We start from the raw sequence: 17016 nt of genomic DNA on the forward strand, positions 1-17016 counted from the left end.
TAGCTGAGGCATAGACACAGATACAAAGTACACAGATACAATTTCAGATAGCCAATATCTCAGAGCGTCTAAAAGCTCTTTTTTTTTTTTTTTTTTTTTTGCCCTTGGGATTGGCACAGAGTGTATTTTTCCATGCAGAAAGGTCTCTGAGATATATTTCAGGGATGTGTATTTGTTATGGATGGGTGTGTAGCAGTTTGTCATGCTGGCTATGGTGGCATCACTATCTCTGCCTTTCAAAAGCCTGTGTGTGTGCTGTACCTGCCTGAACCGTGGGCACTGGGGCACACACGGCCCATCTGTACTTTTGGTTGCTGCAGCAAGGTTATTTCAAAACACACACATGGGTTTGTGTGCCCATAAACACATGGGCTATTTCGCTAAACAACAACATTTGCACAAATTTCAATCACAAACCTCCAAATAAGATACGTATTTGCATGATTTCTTGTGCTAAGACACCTGACACTATAGGTGGGCATATGTTGGCTTGATTAATTCAGCAAATTCCCCCCACTCAGTGTATCTAACCTTTAGGAAGAACCTTCTGTCATAAGGACTCGATCAAATCCCTCGTCCAGCTCCGGTGAGATTCTAGTCCAGAATACCTGTTAGTGTAGGTTGAACTGAAAACCCCCCCACACAATACAGAGCCTCTGGGGTCCGATAGTCATCATAAGCATGTGGTCTTTCTCTTTCTCTATCCCTCTGTGGTGGTGAATCTGATCAGAGAGCCAGCCACTCTCAGTGTGATCAGCCTGAAGGCTTTGTCTGACCTTTAGCAGATTAACAGCACTGGCAGTGCAGACTGACTGCTGTTGATATTCCACCACTGGCTCTGATCTCCTATCATCTCCATTCATTGTGAAGATAAGCCCGGGCAGACACAGGTGACTGTCTGTCGGCACAGCAGCAGAGACAGAACTGCCAGAGCGCTGCCAATTTGTAGCCGGTAATTTTACCCCACAACCCTTTCACAGGATCTCCGCTATTGTCTTCCAGTTGGAGCCAGAGGTGTTTGGCTTGTGGTGCTGATAGAATGGGGAGAATAAAATGCTAAATGTGAGTGTGATTCTGGCCTTGACTGAAAATGTGACTATTAAACCATAAAAGAGTCTCTCCAAAGTGTAATCTTTAGAGATTTAGATTTGTTTTCATAGATGTTTACATACAATTTGGCCTTACACATACAGTCATAGTGTGTGTAGTTGGCCTTGACTATGTACAGTACTTTTAAATAACTTTTGATTCATTCACATATTTTATAAAAAAGGCTATTACAACACATCCACTCATTACACTGATTTATGTCTTATGAACCTTGAGTACAACACAACAGTAAGTCATAAACATAAGAAAACAGAGAGCTATTTATTCAAGAATTTGTAGAATGTCAAGAATATAAACAAATATTTAATATTAATATATTTATATTAAATATAAAATATTAAAAAATACACAAATGATAACAATACAATAGGCTAGAACTGTGTAAAAACAAACAAAAAAACTTTCCCTTATGTGCTTTCCCTGCCAGTTTTTTTTTTTTTTTTTTTTTTTTTTTTTAAGTTGCCAGCCACCATTAGCTTTTTTTTATAATTTTTTCAAAACTTTCATGGCCCCCAGAATATTGTTTTATTGATTCAGTACTCTTTCAGAAGTCGTGTAATAGCGCCCCCTTTACATAACGTTGAAAACACAGACAGAACACCGCCAAAAAAGTGGATTTTACCCCCGGAACCTGATTTTTACTGGGGGACTCCCCCTGAAACGCGATTGGGCTAGTTTTGAGTAGCAATTGGGCGGATTTTGTTGTGAAAACCTGGCAACCCTGCGTGTACTGTATATATTGAGTAGACTCACTCTCTTGGTCAAAATCGAAGGGTCGAGGGTCTATCCAAATAAACTTCCATTGAACACTTGACAGAGTTGAACGCACTTCAAAATGGTGGGGATTCCCTTGAGGGGAAGTGCTCAGGAAAGTTTGCGAGTGTATAATCCATTGGCTGAACGTCTAATGCATATGGCATATCTTATCTAGAAACACTTCAGGAGTTTTGCATTCGTCATCTGGTTGGTTGAATTCTACAGGATGTCCGGGAGATGTGTGTGCCCCTTTTTTTAACAGTCCGCCTGGAAACAAATGCTGTGACGCCAAACCGGCTCGTAGAAGAAGAAAGCCGTCGTGTTTACAACTGTGATGAATTAGCGCTTACCAGGATCAACTAAACGCTGAATTTTAAATGTTTGTGAAGTTTGCGGCTCCATTGTTGCAGTAAACTTGCACGTTATTGAATGAATAATTTATTATTCACACGCTGGTGTGTTATTTTAGGGACATCAACTTTACATTTGCATGCCCCTAAACATGATGCAGAACAAAACGAATGAGATTGGTTGCATTACATGTCAGTCAAACGGCCTCTGGGCGGTCCTTGGCCAATGAAAGCTGCGATAGAGACCTTCTGCCGACAGTCTGAAGGTCTGGCTATGCGAGACTAGCGAGTGTATGTCTAAAAGTGGAGTTATATTGTGCTTATGGTCTTGATTCACTAAAAATAATTGACTCATAAGAGTCATTCAGAGTTTGGTTGGACTACACTGGTTGTACTTATGGTCTTGATTCACTAAAAGAATGAACTCATAAAAGTCATTCTGAGATTGGTTGGATTACACTGGTCATACTTATCATTCACTAAAAAGAAACAGTTCTTGAATCATTCATTCTGGGAATTGGACTACAGTCCCACTTTATGTTTTATCCTGTAGATTGAATAGTGGTGCCACTGAATTACAGTTTTAGAAACACTGTCAGTCTATTAGTATGGTGTTCCCATCCGCATATGTAGATAATGCATGTGCAAGAACCGTTAACAAAACCTAACCATTATTCTGTAAAAAAAAAAAAAAAAAAAAAGTCTGCACCAGAAACATCCACCTCTAAAATTCCTAACTTTACATGCCTAACCCCCAACCCTACAACCCTATGCCTACAGCAGGATTTGCTAATTGTTGTATTACTGTTGCCACCCATCATGTTACATCACCAAGTAAATGACTTTGAGTTGTTTTGAGATTTCCAGCTACATGAAGCATCCATGCTCTTGAAACCTCTTATGGTAATTGGCCAGAGATCCGGAGCTCGGCAGGTTAGGGATGTACTGACATTTTATGACTAATTAGACATAAAACAAACACAAAACAAGAAGAGGTTAGCAAGACAGCATGGTGAAGGCCCAAGAATCAGTGTTATCTGCATTCACAGACAGAATAGAAAAATCGTTCTACACACACAGGCGTGCATGATGCAACAAGTCCAGGGCTTAGTCAATTTGTTTTGCAGCCTAAGCACGTTGGCCATGCCAAACAGGAAGCATTTCAAAAAGGAGGAAAAAAAAACTTGCATGCAGTTTTCGCTAGTACTTTGAAGCCCACTACAGAGCCTGTGCCTGTCACTCTTGCGCGTACAAGGGGAACTGGAAGAATGTGATTGGATGGTGGCACAATCTGCTCACCGAAAGAATAAAACAAGGCAAACAGTGCTAAGAACCAGAACATTGCTGTTTTTAAGGACACTGCTGTTAACCAACATCCATATCACAGGTGCACAGCAGGCCCCACTGAAGTGCAGAGCGTACGTAATGGCAAATCCAAACTGATTACGGTCTCCCGATTGCAGCTGAGCGATTCAGTGCATGCGAGTTTATGTGCAGAGCGTGTGCCCGTGACACAGATTTCCCATTACCACTTAGACAACAGTAATTACTCTCCTCTCATTCAGAGGGCCAGGCACAGGGGGTCAGCAAAGTCGACTCAAGCGATTTAAGGTGCAAGGGCCGAATGCATTTAAATGGTGATGGTCAATGTGCTGCGATGCGACAGTGTAGGTGCGACTTACAGTAGACTGCTTCTCTCTCTCCCATGCCTCGCTGTATAACTCTGCCCATACAACTCTGGTCTGATATCTCAGACAGCCACGGATGTGAAAGATTCATCAGAGGGACAGATTATCAGAGCCAACCATGGTGGTGGGGGGCAGGCGGCATTGGCGTAATGATCATTAAATGACCAATCAGTGTGCAATGGCAACAAATGCTAGATCTTCAGTCCACACAGCTTCCTCCATCTCATTAAAACAACCCAGCACCTGAGGCCCCGCTGCAGCCTACATCTGTCAAGCTTAACCCTTCTGTGTTTTCACTAGACACACAGAAACTATATATAAGCTCTATATAAAATCATTATATAAAAGTTTGTTGTACTTTATTTTTTTTAAGCTAATAGTTTGTGGATTTTTTTTTCAGTTTAATCAATCTAATTAATTATTATAAGTAATATATATATATATATATATATATATATATATATATATATATATATATATATATATATATATATATATATATATATATATATATAGCAACAATTTGAAAATGTGGAATCTGTGGGAGTAAAAAAAAAAAAAAAATCAAAATATCGCCTTTAAAGTTGTCCAAATGAAGTCCTTAGCAATGCGTGCCCACTCACAAAAATACATTTTTGAAATATTTACAGTAGGAAATTTACAAAATATCTTCATGGAACATGATCTTTTCCTAATGATTTTTGGCATGAAAGAAAAATCGATAATTTTGACCCACACAATGTATTGTTGGCTATTGCTACAAATATACCCGTGCGACTTCTATGTATTAGTCAACATTTGAAGTGGGTCAAAACCTTTCATCAAAGTTGTCCTAAAACCCTCTTCTTAGTTCTTAGGACAACTTTGATGATCATTTTTGATCCACTTCAAATGTTGACTACTGTATATATAAATGGAGGCCAGCTAGATGACTAACACTAGATGCTGTGGTCTTTGGCGTCCTTTTTAGTGTGCCCACCTCCCATGCCAGTGTCCTGACATTTCATCCTACCCGTCAGATTGTCCTACCAGGACTTACTGCACATGCAGGTTTAGGGTATGGGTAGGTATGGATGTTAATAAAGCCTGAAACCACATGAATATGATTTTGGCATTTTCACTGTTGAATTGTGCTACCTGTTGTTTTAATGGGAGGTAGCAAAATCTGACAAGGTAGGACAAATCGAGAGAACGGTGTAAATGCTGGTTCGAATCCAGCTTGGAGCGGTGCGAGTAGAACCAAAGGGGTTACATTGACCCGTGACCCGGATGAGAGTGAGATTTTTGGGGGGTGAGTGTAATGGAGGCGAGGTAGTAAGATCTGTGCGAGTAAACCTCACTCCCCTGGTCTCAATAAAAAAAGTCAACTTAAATTCTCTAAATTACATTAAGTTACTAGTCTTAGATTATTTAATATGAATCATTTAAAAAGTAATCTAATCTATACATTTAAATTAAATTATACTAAATTCCATTTGAATTTATAATTTAATTTAATTCAATATTATAATATATGCTTTATGTTAAATGCGTATGTCTTGGGGAGCAAAGTGCTTGCTGTCTTAAACTATTGACAATCACATAAACATAGGGGGGCTCAAGCACCCATGCAAAAACACAACAAATTCTCCATTCATTTTAAATAATAATAAAAAAAGATTGCAGCTGTCAGACACGACTTTCTTCCCGTTTTTATAGTTCATTTGAGGCCATATCTATGGCATTATTTTAATGACAAATGTCGAGAGCGCATCCATGTAACAAATCTCTGCACTCACAGGCAGATTTATTTCATTCTCGCACAAAAATTCTTGCTCTTTCTCTAGAATTGTCTTCTCTCCTGGATTTAACATTGCCAGAAGCTTTCAACCACCAGACTTTCACAATTGACTGATGAAGTAACACAGTGTAGGCCTACCTTTAAATTGTAAAGAAATTACGAATTCACCTTTGTTTCATGAGATACTGTAGCATTTCAAGCTGATTTTAGTCAGCAAGTTCTCTAGCAATTTTATTACTTATTAGTTATTTTTGAGTTAAGTGTTTATTGTAAATAGGTATTTATTGAATTTTATTTAGTGAACCACTACTGGTATATGCTATATCATGAGATGGGAGCACGATTGTGACATTACTCATGGATAGAATGTGCTTTTATTTGGTTGGTAATGTATTTGCAGTCCATGCATTTCTCTTCACGTTAAAAGATATCTTTAGTGTAATTCATTCATCAAGCACACCATTGAATGGAAAAGAAACTACAGTAGCCTGCTGGGGGCCACCCACCAGCAGAAACATAAATCAGTGCCTATGCACATAAATACTCATCGCATGAACACTCATAAGACAAAAAAAACTTTAAAATGACACATACAAAACTCAAAATTAACTAGGTTCAACATGACAAAGGTAAAAAATAACTATCTGATCATTTAAATGATCAATTAGAGGAAAAACGCATCCTGACATCACATCCGACAAGATAAATTACTACATCTTGCAACAAAATCAACAACTGTGGAAAAAAAAAAAAAAAAGCCAATTGGTCAAATAATGATGCATATTAATTATTCTACAGCACATGCTGGGAAGAAGGTAAATGGAACTGTAATTCTACGGAGTAATTTGTAATAGAAAAGCCACATGAAGATGCATTACTTCCTAAAAGTTATAAGTTATCAGAACTTTGGAATAGTCAGTACACAAAAAAAACTACAATAATCAGATAAATCTTTGGTTATTTTCCATTATTATTAACTTGATGATGAATCATTTTTATAGCATATACAGCCTCTGATGGAATCTGCTTTAGGAATCTTTTCTCTGAAATCCCCTTCTGAAGAGGTCTATCATTATTCTTCATGCATCTCTGGAGTAATGAAGGCTCTCACCCACGAGAAAAAGGCTAGGCTTTATTAAGTGTATGTCCAGTGTGTTATGAAAGCAAGATGCATGGCTCAGCAGCATGAGGAAGAGAGGGATGGAGAGAGTGAGAGAGAGAAGCGGAGAAAACAGGAGGTGAGAAAGCCTCAGATTAACCTTTGCTTTCCTGGCATCAAAGAGAGTGCTGTCCACAGCAATCATGTCCGGGACGGAATGTATTTTCAGTCCCTTCCCCTCTTTTTTTTCCCCATAAAGTGCCACTGCTGCCTAGTTGTGTGATATTGCAGTAAGTCCAACTCAAAATAAATAAAGCCAGTTGTTTTAACCAGAGCCATTCACACAGGATGTCAGCACATACTGTAGATATGAAAGCCTGCTTAAAGGGTTAGTTCACCCAAAAATGAAAATTATGTCATTAATGACTCACCCTCATGTCATTCCAAACCCGTAAGACCTCCGTTCATCTTCGGAACACAGTTTAAGATATTTTAGATTTAGTCCGAGAGCTTTCTGTCCCTCCATTGAAAGTGTATGTACGGTATACTGTCCATGTCCAGAAAGGTTATAAAACCATCATCAAAGGGTCAGTTAGAATTTGTTGAAGCATCGAAAATACATTTTGGTCCAAAAATAACAAAAACTACTACTTTATTCAGCATTGTCTTCTCTTCTGGGTCTGTTGTGTATCCGCTTTCACTCCAGAGTGACGCTGCTGCTGCTTCTTCTTTCCTGTTTTACGGCAGTTGGCATCCAGCTTATTGGTGCATTACCGCCCCCTTCTGCTCCGGACAGTGACGCTGATGATGTGTTATCTAGTGCGCCCGAGCTTCGTTTACAGTCTGAGGGAGACACACGCTTTATTCAAGCTATTCTACATTGTTTGTATTTTGGTATTGCTATATTTTTTTAAATGGTGCGTAGGTGTGCATGTCGCGGATGTCCTAATTGCGTCACTGTCCGGAGCAGAAGGGGGCGGTATTGCACCAATAAACTTGATGCCAACCGCCGTAAAACAGGAAAGAAGAAGCAGCGTCACTGTGGAGTGAAAGCGGATATACAACAGACCCGGAAGAGAAGACAATGCTAAATAAAGTCGCAGTTTTTGTTATTTTTGGACCAAAATGTATTTTAGATGCTTCAAAAACGCCTAACTAACCCACTGATGTCACATGAACTACTTTGATGATGTTTTTATTACCTTTGTGGACATGAACAGTATACCGTACACACATTTTCAATGGAGGGACAGAAAGTTCTCTGACTAAATCTAAAATATCTTAAACTGTGTTTCGAAGATGAACGGAGGTCTTACGGGTTTGGAACGACATGAGGGTGAGTCATTAATGACATCCTTTTCATTTTTGGGTGAACTAACCCTTTAAAATAAGAAATATTCACATTGTCAGAAGTAAAGTCACATTGTGTATTGTATATTTATATACTGTAAAATTTAAAGTCACATTGCAAAATATCAATCCACAATTACTGTATGCAGGGCTGGGGGAAGACAATCCAGCCCTCTTACCAAAATAGGAATATTCCGCCCCCTACAGTCAAATTTTTAAAAGGAAAAAAATGCCAATTTATTATATTGACCCCTACTGGTCAGGTGTAATGAATTAATACCGTTGACTCAGCATTTAAAAGAGGACCTTTGACTGCTGTGAACTCTTCAATTATCTTGGAGTAATCCAATTTGTGACAGATTTGGTGCTCAATTTGACCGTTCGCAAAGATCCACGCCCTTTAGTTACTGTTGCTATGTCCAAGACATGCCGCTCTCACGTCACACATCATGTTCTCACAGAGTGAAAAATACATCGCAGAGCAAAGAGGACACTGACAACGTGCCGACAGTCAAGACAGCGCAGGTTACTTTTGATATGAAACAAAGTCTCAAATTTGGTCTAAAGGATTTTAAACAACAAATACCGTTTTGTGGCTCTTTAATGTGTCGTGACAGTTCGCTGTAGCGCCTCAGTTTAAGCGGCTCTTGAACCGATCATCTCTTCCTACTTGTTAATTTATAGCATCAAATAAACATGAATGAACATCAGAAGGAATGTTGTTTCAACCGCGGAAAGATGTCAGTACACACCATTTTTGAGTTCAAGTCCACCGACGTTAATCTACTAACTCCCCTGACTGCTTTGGACATAACGGCAGATTCGGTGTTATGATTGGTTAGATTGCCTGTCAATCAAAATCCCGGGGAAGACATTGTCGATCATGCTTGTCATGTTGTAGCAAGAGATTGTATTATTATAGGGAGATGAGAGGGTCTATGTCTCTTACCATTGGAGAAAGCGTAACGGCTAACTTAATCATGTGCGGCACCTCTCAGCCTATCATGTAATGGTCTCTGGTCTTCTTTCCTGCATGCTGGCAGTCTTTACCGCAGCATTAGCATTAGCATTAGCTGTTATGCTTTTTTGGCTAATGGTTGCATGCTTGTCATCTAGTGGCTTTGGTGTGGCGCCTTGGGCAATTGCCCAGTTTGCCCAGCGGTTTTGCCGGCCCTGACTGTATGAGAAATAAAGTTGCAATAGTGTGAATTAAAGTGAGAAATATAGTCACATTGTAAGACATTAAGTCATATTGTGAGATATAAACCCATAATAATGTGAAATAAAGTTGTAGCTGGATCAATAAAGTTGCAGACGTGAGAAATACATGACATTGTCAGATATAATGTCATATTGTATGAATTAAAGTGACTTTGCAAGATATAAACCCACATTTATGAGAAATAAAATTGCAAAAGTGAGAAATATATATTGTAAGACATAAAATCACACTGCAAGATAGAGATAGGGTGACATTGCAAGAGTCACAATATTCGTTTTACTCTAAAGCAGAAACAGGCTTCCATAAATGAATTATTTTTTTAGCAGTGTTATGATATTCTTAATGAGTTGATGAGAATACAAATATTTTAAGAGAATTTATCTTGAATTACGGTAAGTTCTTTCTTGCCTCATTGGTAAACCATTTTTGTCTTTCTAGTTCTAGCATTTTTTAAAAAAACAAATTGAGATTGTTATATGCTTAAAAACAAAACTATTTTGTTCTCAGTGTCGTTTATGAATGGGTTTATCTTTGCTTTTTGTGGGTGCCTTTCTTTGTGCATGTGTATGTGAGTTGGTATGGTATCAGCTTTGTGGCGACTGCACTTCTGTGAGAGTGCAGAATGTGGTGTGTGTTTGTGTGTGTGTGTTTATGCACCTGTCACCTGTCCACCACTGCAGGCTACAGGGGAGAGACCGGTCTGCTCTGAGGCAGAGTATGGCAGGCAATGAGAGCCTGTCACTACTATCTCAGTACTCACCTCAAACACACTCCAGTCTCTTTATATACCTGCTTTCTTCTCTGTGCTGCCCACTTTCTTTGCTCTGCCAATCCTGCTGATCTTTCAACTGATTTAACCTATGATAGATAGATCTTTGCAGTTCAGTACAGCATGTGTCAAATTATCTGCTTCTGTTAGCACTAATATGCATCTCATGCCAGTTTAACCACTAACTGCAGTTTGTGGCTTTAATGCTATGGGATTAGATTTGCATCAGAGATATTTTCATGGTACCAATATTTCAGTAGGCCTTTCTCAATATCGCAGCAAGAACTACTCTGTAAAAAAAAATCCCAGTAAAATTTACGGTAAAAAAAACGGCAGTTGTGGTTGCCAGAACTTTACTGTAAAAAATACAGTAGCAACGTAAAAAAAAAATTGGTTAAATTTACGGTAAAATAACGTATTTCATTAACTGATATAATGTTAATTTACCAACCCTAATGAAGTACTAATATCTGTTTTGTACCTTTTATAATACACTGACAGTCATCAAACACAGTGGTGATAAGAGTCACATGATGAATCAAAGTTCATCACAAGCAGCTTTTCTACAAGCTGAGGAGGACAATACTAACATATAGTAGGTGCACACAGTGTCATTCACACACACACTAAACACCATCATGGGAACATGCATGACATTTAAAAAATGCAATAAACATTAATTTAACAACATTAGATGTAACATAAAACCCTAATGTACATATCTGATTAGAAAAAAATGAGAAAAACTAAGAAGAAAGTTATTTCTATTATATAGAGTTATTTCAACGAAAATATATCAAATGTAAAGTGTCACGCAGGGAATTGTGGGACTGTCAATTGTGAATTGTTATTTTTCACTTCCAAAAACTGTGAATTTAACGGTATTTTACCGTAAAATTACATTAAATGTACCGTTAGATCTATTACAGTTATTCACTGTATATAGTATGGAAACTTTCTGTAAACCAATTGACAGTTTTTCACAGCAGCATTTTTACAGTCTTTTACTGTTAAAATCATGGTCATTTTTTACAGTGTACACTGTAAAAAAACGATCATGATTTTAACGGTAAAAGACTGTAAAAATGCTACAGTTATTTGGTTTACAGAACGTTTCCATACTATACACAGTGAATAACTGTAATAGATCTAATGGTACATTTAATGTAATTTTACAGTAAAATACCATTACATTTACAGTTTTTGGAAGTGAAAAATAACAAGTCATTGTATAATTTACAGTGAAAGTCTGTAAATTTACATTCCCACAAAAGTGACACTTTACATTCGATGTATGTTTTGTTGAAATAACTGTATCTTCTTAGTTTTTCATATTTTTTTTCTAATCAGTTATGTACAATAGGGTTTTATGTTACATCTAATGTTGTTAAATTAAAGTTTATTGCATTTTTAACCATGTTACCATGATGGTGTTTAGTGTTTGTGTGAATGACACTGTGTGCACCTTCTATATGTTAGTATAGTTCTTCTCAGCTTGTGGAAAAGCTGCTTGTGATGAGCTTTGACTCATCACCACTGTGTTTGGTGGTTCTCAGTGTATTACTAAGGTACAAAACAGATATTAGTACTTCAATAGGTTGGTAAATTAACATTTTATCATTTAATGAAATAATTTTTTTTTTTAACTGTAAATTTAAGTTAAATCTGTAAATCCTGAAATGTGTTACTGTATTTTTACAGTAAATTTCTGGCAAACACAGCTGCCATTTTTTTTTTTTTTTTTACTGTAAATTTAATGGAATTTTTTTTACAGTGTAATATGATATTGAACACACTCCTTTATTTAAAAAACTTAAATATTAATATAATTATTAACAAATTACATTAAAGTGATGACATGTAGCTTTGAGGCATATCTATAATTAAACATTATTTCAATTAATTATGCAACTAAACTGTCAGTAATAAAGAAATAAAGTTATTAGTTATAATATAATTTATTAATTTTAATGACATAATAGACAGCAACAGGTCTATTATGAAACATCTAGATCTGATATTTAACACAAATGTGACATTTATATTATACTAAAACTTTGTTTTTTAAATCTAACTATTGACTTGACATACTGCTGCATTACACATCTCTAATATTGGATATATAAATATAAAAGTGTTACATTTAGAGAGAATAAAAATACTTTAAAGGGGGAAAAACAAACATCTAAATACCTTTTTTTGTTGACAGGTTTCCTGATTTTAGAGTTTTCATTTATACTTCCAAAGTTGTCATTTAAATTAAGCAATTTCATTCTCTCTCAAGTCTCTCAAGTCTCTCAAGTACTTCTGGCACAAATCTAATCCCTTTCAATGCTGTTTCCTCTTTAATGCTTGAACTTCAAAGTGCTTGCTTCTTAATAACATACCATATTTAATGGAAACTACTAACTGAATGCACTGCACTGAATAGTTTACAACAGTTTTTTTGGTGTCTCTATAACCACTAACAACTAACAACCAAACTTCTACTAACAACTTAATTACTACTGTGAACATTTCTGAATGTGTTCTGACTGACCCACTGATACTAAAAACTATATTTGGCTCATTGGAGCTGAAGTTAAGGAGAAACATGTTCATCTAATCCTGTCAATCACAATACAAGGGAATATAAGCAGTTGCTTACCTCACTTAATTCAGTATCCTCCACCACCGGGGTCCACAAGACCACTAGTGTGATGCTTTTTCTACAGTAGTTTCATACAATGTTTCTTTTCTGTAAATTTTTCAAAATCTTAAAACCTTGTTTACTTCCAGGTTTAAAATTGGATTTTTAATCACAGACTTTCAATGTAATCTCAGAATTTTGGAACACACTTTATATTTGATATGATATTAACTTGATTAAATAGTCTGGAGAGGATTTAGAGCTTGACTCAACTCAAGCCTTCCATCACAGACGGCAAGCCAAATATGTTTACCTTCATCTATCTCAAGGATTATATGAACGTGTGAACTCGTGAATTGCATGTTAACAGCCAGCCTCACCTGACACTAACAAAACGCTATGTGATCTGCATTCTGATGGTCTACTAAATCTGAGTGTGTGTGTGATTTTCTTTCTTTTAGCCCTAAATGATCATACCTGATTAATCCAAAGCTCTAATCAAGACGCTTGTTGATGAAACTGTGACCATTAAGGGATAAAACAGTCTCCCTGCAGAGCATTTGCAAAACACCAGATTAACACACTGTCGGATCATCTGTCACAATATCACCCTTGCTCTGTTCCAAAACCTAGTGAGCAGCCTACGGAAGCAGCATTTTTAAGGCATCATTTCGCTCTTAATGAGAAAAATGTTCCCAAAGATTGGCATCTTAATTTGTACTGCCTCGTTAAGGCCAAATTTTAAAGCAGCATTTCAGAATGTGTTGTGACAAGTTTAGTGAAAAGATGGTGGAGAAAGTATATAAAGCAATATATTGTATAATTGTTACATAAATATTTAGTTTATAATACTTTATTTCATTAAAAACTGAAGATAATCTATACAAATGAAACTAAAAAATAGATTATTTACACAATTTGTGTGCATACTATGCATCTTGCACCATACATTTGCATCTTGTTACTGTTGTAAGGGGTTCAACTATGCAAAAAATGCTGGAAAACTGAAGAATCTGCAGGACCTGGAGATTTTTTCTGAAGAACAGAGCTCAGTTTAACTGCTCAGGACAAACAAGGGACTCATGAACAACCGTCACAAAACAAACAGTCGTAGATCATCCAGGTAACCACACGCAGTATTAAGAATCAATGGTTCACAAACTTTTGAACTGGGTCATTTTAATAAATTCGGCTATTTTTATATCTTATGGATTATATGTAAATATATTTTATGTCAAATATATTACTCAGGTCAGTGCTAAATAAAAAATAACATGCATTTTGTATGATCCCTATTATTTTGTTAAAATTTTGAAGTGGCTCACATACTTTTTCTTGCAACTGTATGAGGTATGCAGAATTGTTTCACATGTAGACTGTTCTAAATTGATCAACCATGATGTTGCATTGCAGTTTGAATGCAGTTTTTTTAAATAGTGACTTCTTCGAAGCACCCTCGACTTTACTGCCCTTTAATATCTGCATGAATGCGCTGCTCTCGGATCAGCCGTGATGCTACGTCTTCACTTTGGCAGTTCCTCTGTTCCTGTTGTTTCTTTGTATGTTAACACACATTCTTATCTTTGATCATGCAGACTAAAATAAGAGCTTGTATCACCTGCTGGTCTCTTGCACATTTATATTAGACTTCGCTCTTACTGAGCAACTGCGTGCAGTTGACATCACCAGTGTGATAATTGCACAACTGCTATTCATGTAAAAGACTTCTTAACACCTGCACGAACGCCAAGAGAACATAAGCCCCGCCCCATCTCAATGTAACATGTTGTTCATTGCAGGATGAAATGGGATTCCTCACAGTTGTGTTTTTTTATGTCAATGCAATCTTGCCAATTAAATGAACCCACCTGTTCCCTCTCACCTCACATCAAGAGTTCTGTGGAGCTGCTTATGGTACCAAAGATTTATAATGATGAAACTGAGATAATGGCTGTTTTGAATCCATTGCAAATGCATTTTTTTTTTCTTTGCATCACCGGCAGAAAAGTGTATGTGTATGGGAAAGAAAGATACAGACTGTAAAACACAACATCTGTCATGGTGCCATCAATGGTGTGAAGTAAAAACCATTCAAGGAAAATATATATTTCTGAGGCGGCTATAAAATGTCTGCTCTATAGGGAGCTGGGGGTTGGAGCCACTGACTCCAGAATGGAGATAATATAACTGGAAATGTGACAGGAAGGGTTATAGGAGCAAAGCATCCAGCATTATACACATAAACGGCTATGCGTCATGGTGCAGACACATTTGGCTGTTTTGCTTCGCCTGACATTTGTAATGGCTTCGAGACTGTTTGTTTAGACTACAGAGGGATCAGAGAGGGAAAAACAGCAGCCTTAACGCATTCTTCCCATCAGCCTGTGGATTACCCGACCGCCATTAGAGTCGATTGCAATGGCATAAACAGAACTTCATAAGATGGAGATCAAATGCATGCTGCTATTGAGTTGATTTTGGTGCTTTCTGTGCATCACAGAACACAGCTGCCACGAAAGCTCTTGACAGTCACGCTTCTGCCTGAACTATATGCAGGGAACTGTCCGTGGAGCTGACACAAATAAAAGCTGAGCTTTGGCAGTTAGGGAGCTTCAACCAAGCTGAAGCACTAGCCTGTTGTACCGTGGTGGCATCTGTTGCGAGAGGCTTTTGAGCGGCATTGCTGATGGGGACATTGATAACTGGGCTCTCACTCACTTTCAACACCGTTCCTCCAACAGTACCTGTCACTGTCACTGGCAATAAAACTAGGCTTTGGGGTAACACGCTCAGACATAACGTGATCAATTTGGTGGGCAAACAAAGTTGCTTGCCTTATCGAAATGGCTGCCAACTCGACAGCCGTCTTCATGTAATCCACGCAGGAGTCACAAAGGCTGACAGCTCGCACATACACGCTCGCTAGCACCTGCAGACATATATAGCACATGCGTCATCTCTGTGTCTTCAACATTCACATTATTAAATGTACACACTGCAATCTAAGTGACAAACATGCAGACTCACAAGCAAAGCTTGCATTGCATATTTAATCTAACTAAAGGGCAGCGGTTTTGAATAATATATGAGCTATGTCTCTATAATGGCGAGGGGACAAAACAATCAGTTTTCCTTATGAAAGAAGGATGAAAATGAATTAGATCTATCTCTGTCATTATTGAAGATCAAATTAGGAGAAGGCGCGCAAACCGGCAAGGGTAATTATGCAGTGAGAAGAGGAAGAGGGAAGAGGTTTTTGGGTGGAGTAACTTAAAGGGTTAGTTCACACAAAAATCAAAAGTCAGAAATTACTCACCCTCATGTCGTTCCACACCCGCAAGTCCTTCTTCGGAACACAAATTAAGATATTTTTGATAAAAATCCAATGGCTCAGTGAGACCTCCATTGATAGCAAGATAATTAACACTTTAAAATGCCCAGAAAGCTACTAAAGACGTATTTAAAATAGTTCATGTGACTACAGTGGTTCAACTTTAATGTTATGAAGCGACGAAAATACTTTTTCTGTGCCCAAAAAAAATAAAATAACGACTTATATCTAGTGAAAGGTGATTTAAGAACACTGCTTCCTGAAGCTTTGAAGCTTTACGAATCAAACTGCCAAAGTCACGTGAACCATTAAAATTTCGAAACGTTTCGAATGATGTAACGAAGCCTCATTTACTGAAATCACGTGAATTTGGCAGTTTGATACACGCCCCGTACCACTGATTTGAAACAAAAGATTCGTAAAGCTTCGAAGCTTCATGAGGCAGTGTTTTGAAATCGCCCATTTTATCAAAAATATCTTAATTTGTGTTACAAAGATGAACGAAGGTCTTACGGGTGTGGAACGACCGTAATTAATGACAGAATTTTCATTTTAGGCTGAACTAACCCTTTAAGATTTTTGTCTCCATTATCACTTTAAACAAATGGAAAATAAGGGGGGTTGTGCTGACAGAGGCGAGGCATTGTGGAATTTTTTGGGCCGGAATGAGAAAGACAAATGAACAGAGGAGAGGAAAAAATAGGAGAAATATCTGCAGGGCCCTCAAGGGAGAAGAGAGAGATGAAAAAATGACAGATGGACAAGCACTTTCTTTAAAGCTATTAGAGTGGGCCACAGCCATGCAGTGAGTAAATGTCAGAGAGGAGTTTGATGAAGATAAGCTGAGGGAAGATTTACACAGCCAGTTGAATAGGGAAGGAACCAATGTCCACCTCTCATCACTGAACTCTCTCACTATATATATCTCGGCT

At 37.5% G+C, this 17016-nt stretch overlaps 1 protein-coding gene across 2 annotated transcripts in view; it reads left to right on the forward strand.

Annotated features, from left to right (window-relative positions):
- Positions 1 to 17016, forward strand: part of rtn4rl1b (reticulon 4 receptor-like 1b) — a 226541-nt gene that overhangs the window by 64268 nt on the left and 145257 nt on the right. The gene's annotated exons all lie outside the window — the stretch shown is intronic.

This window comes from Chanodichthys erythropterus, chromosome 17, assembly GCF_024489055.1.
Source record: "Chanodichthys erythropterus isolate Z2021 chromosome 17, ASM2448905v1, whole genome shotgun sequence".
NCBI lineage: Eukaryota > Metazoa > Chordata > Actinopteri > Cypriniformes > Xenocyprididae > Chanodichthys > Chanodichthys erythropterus.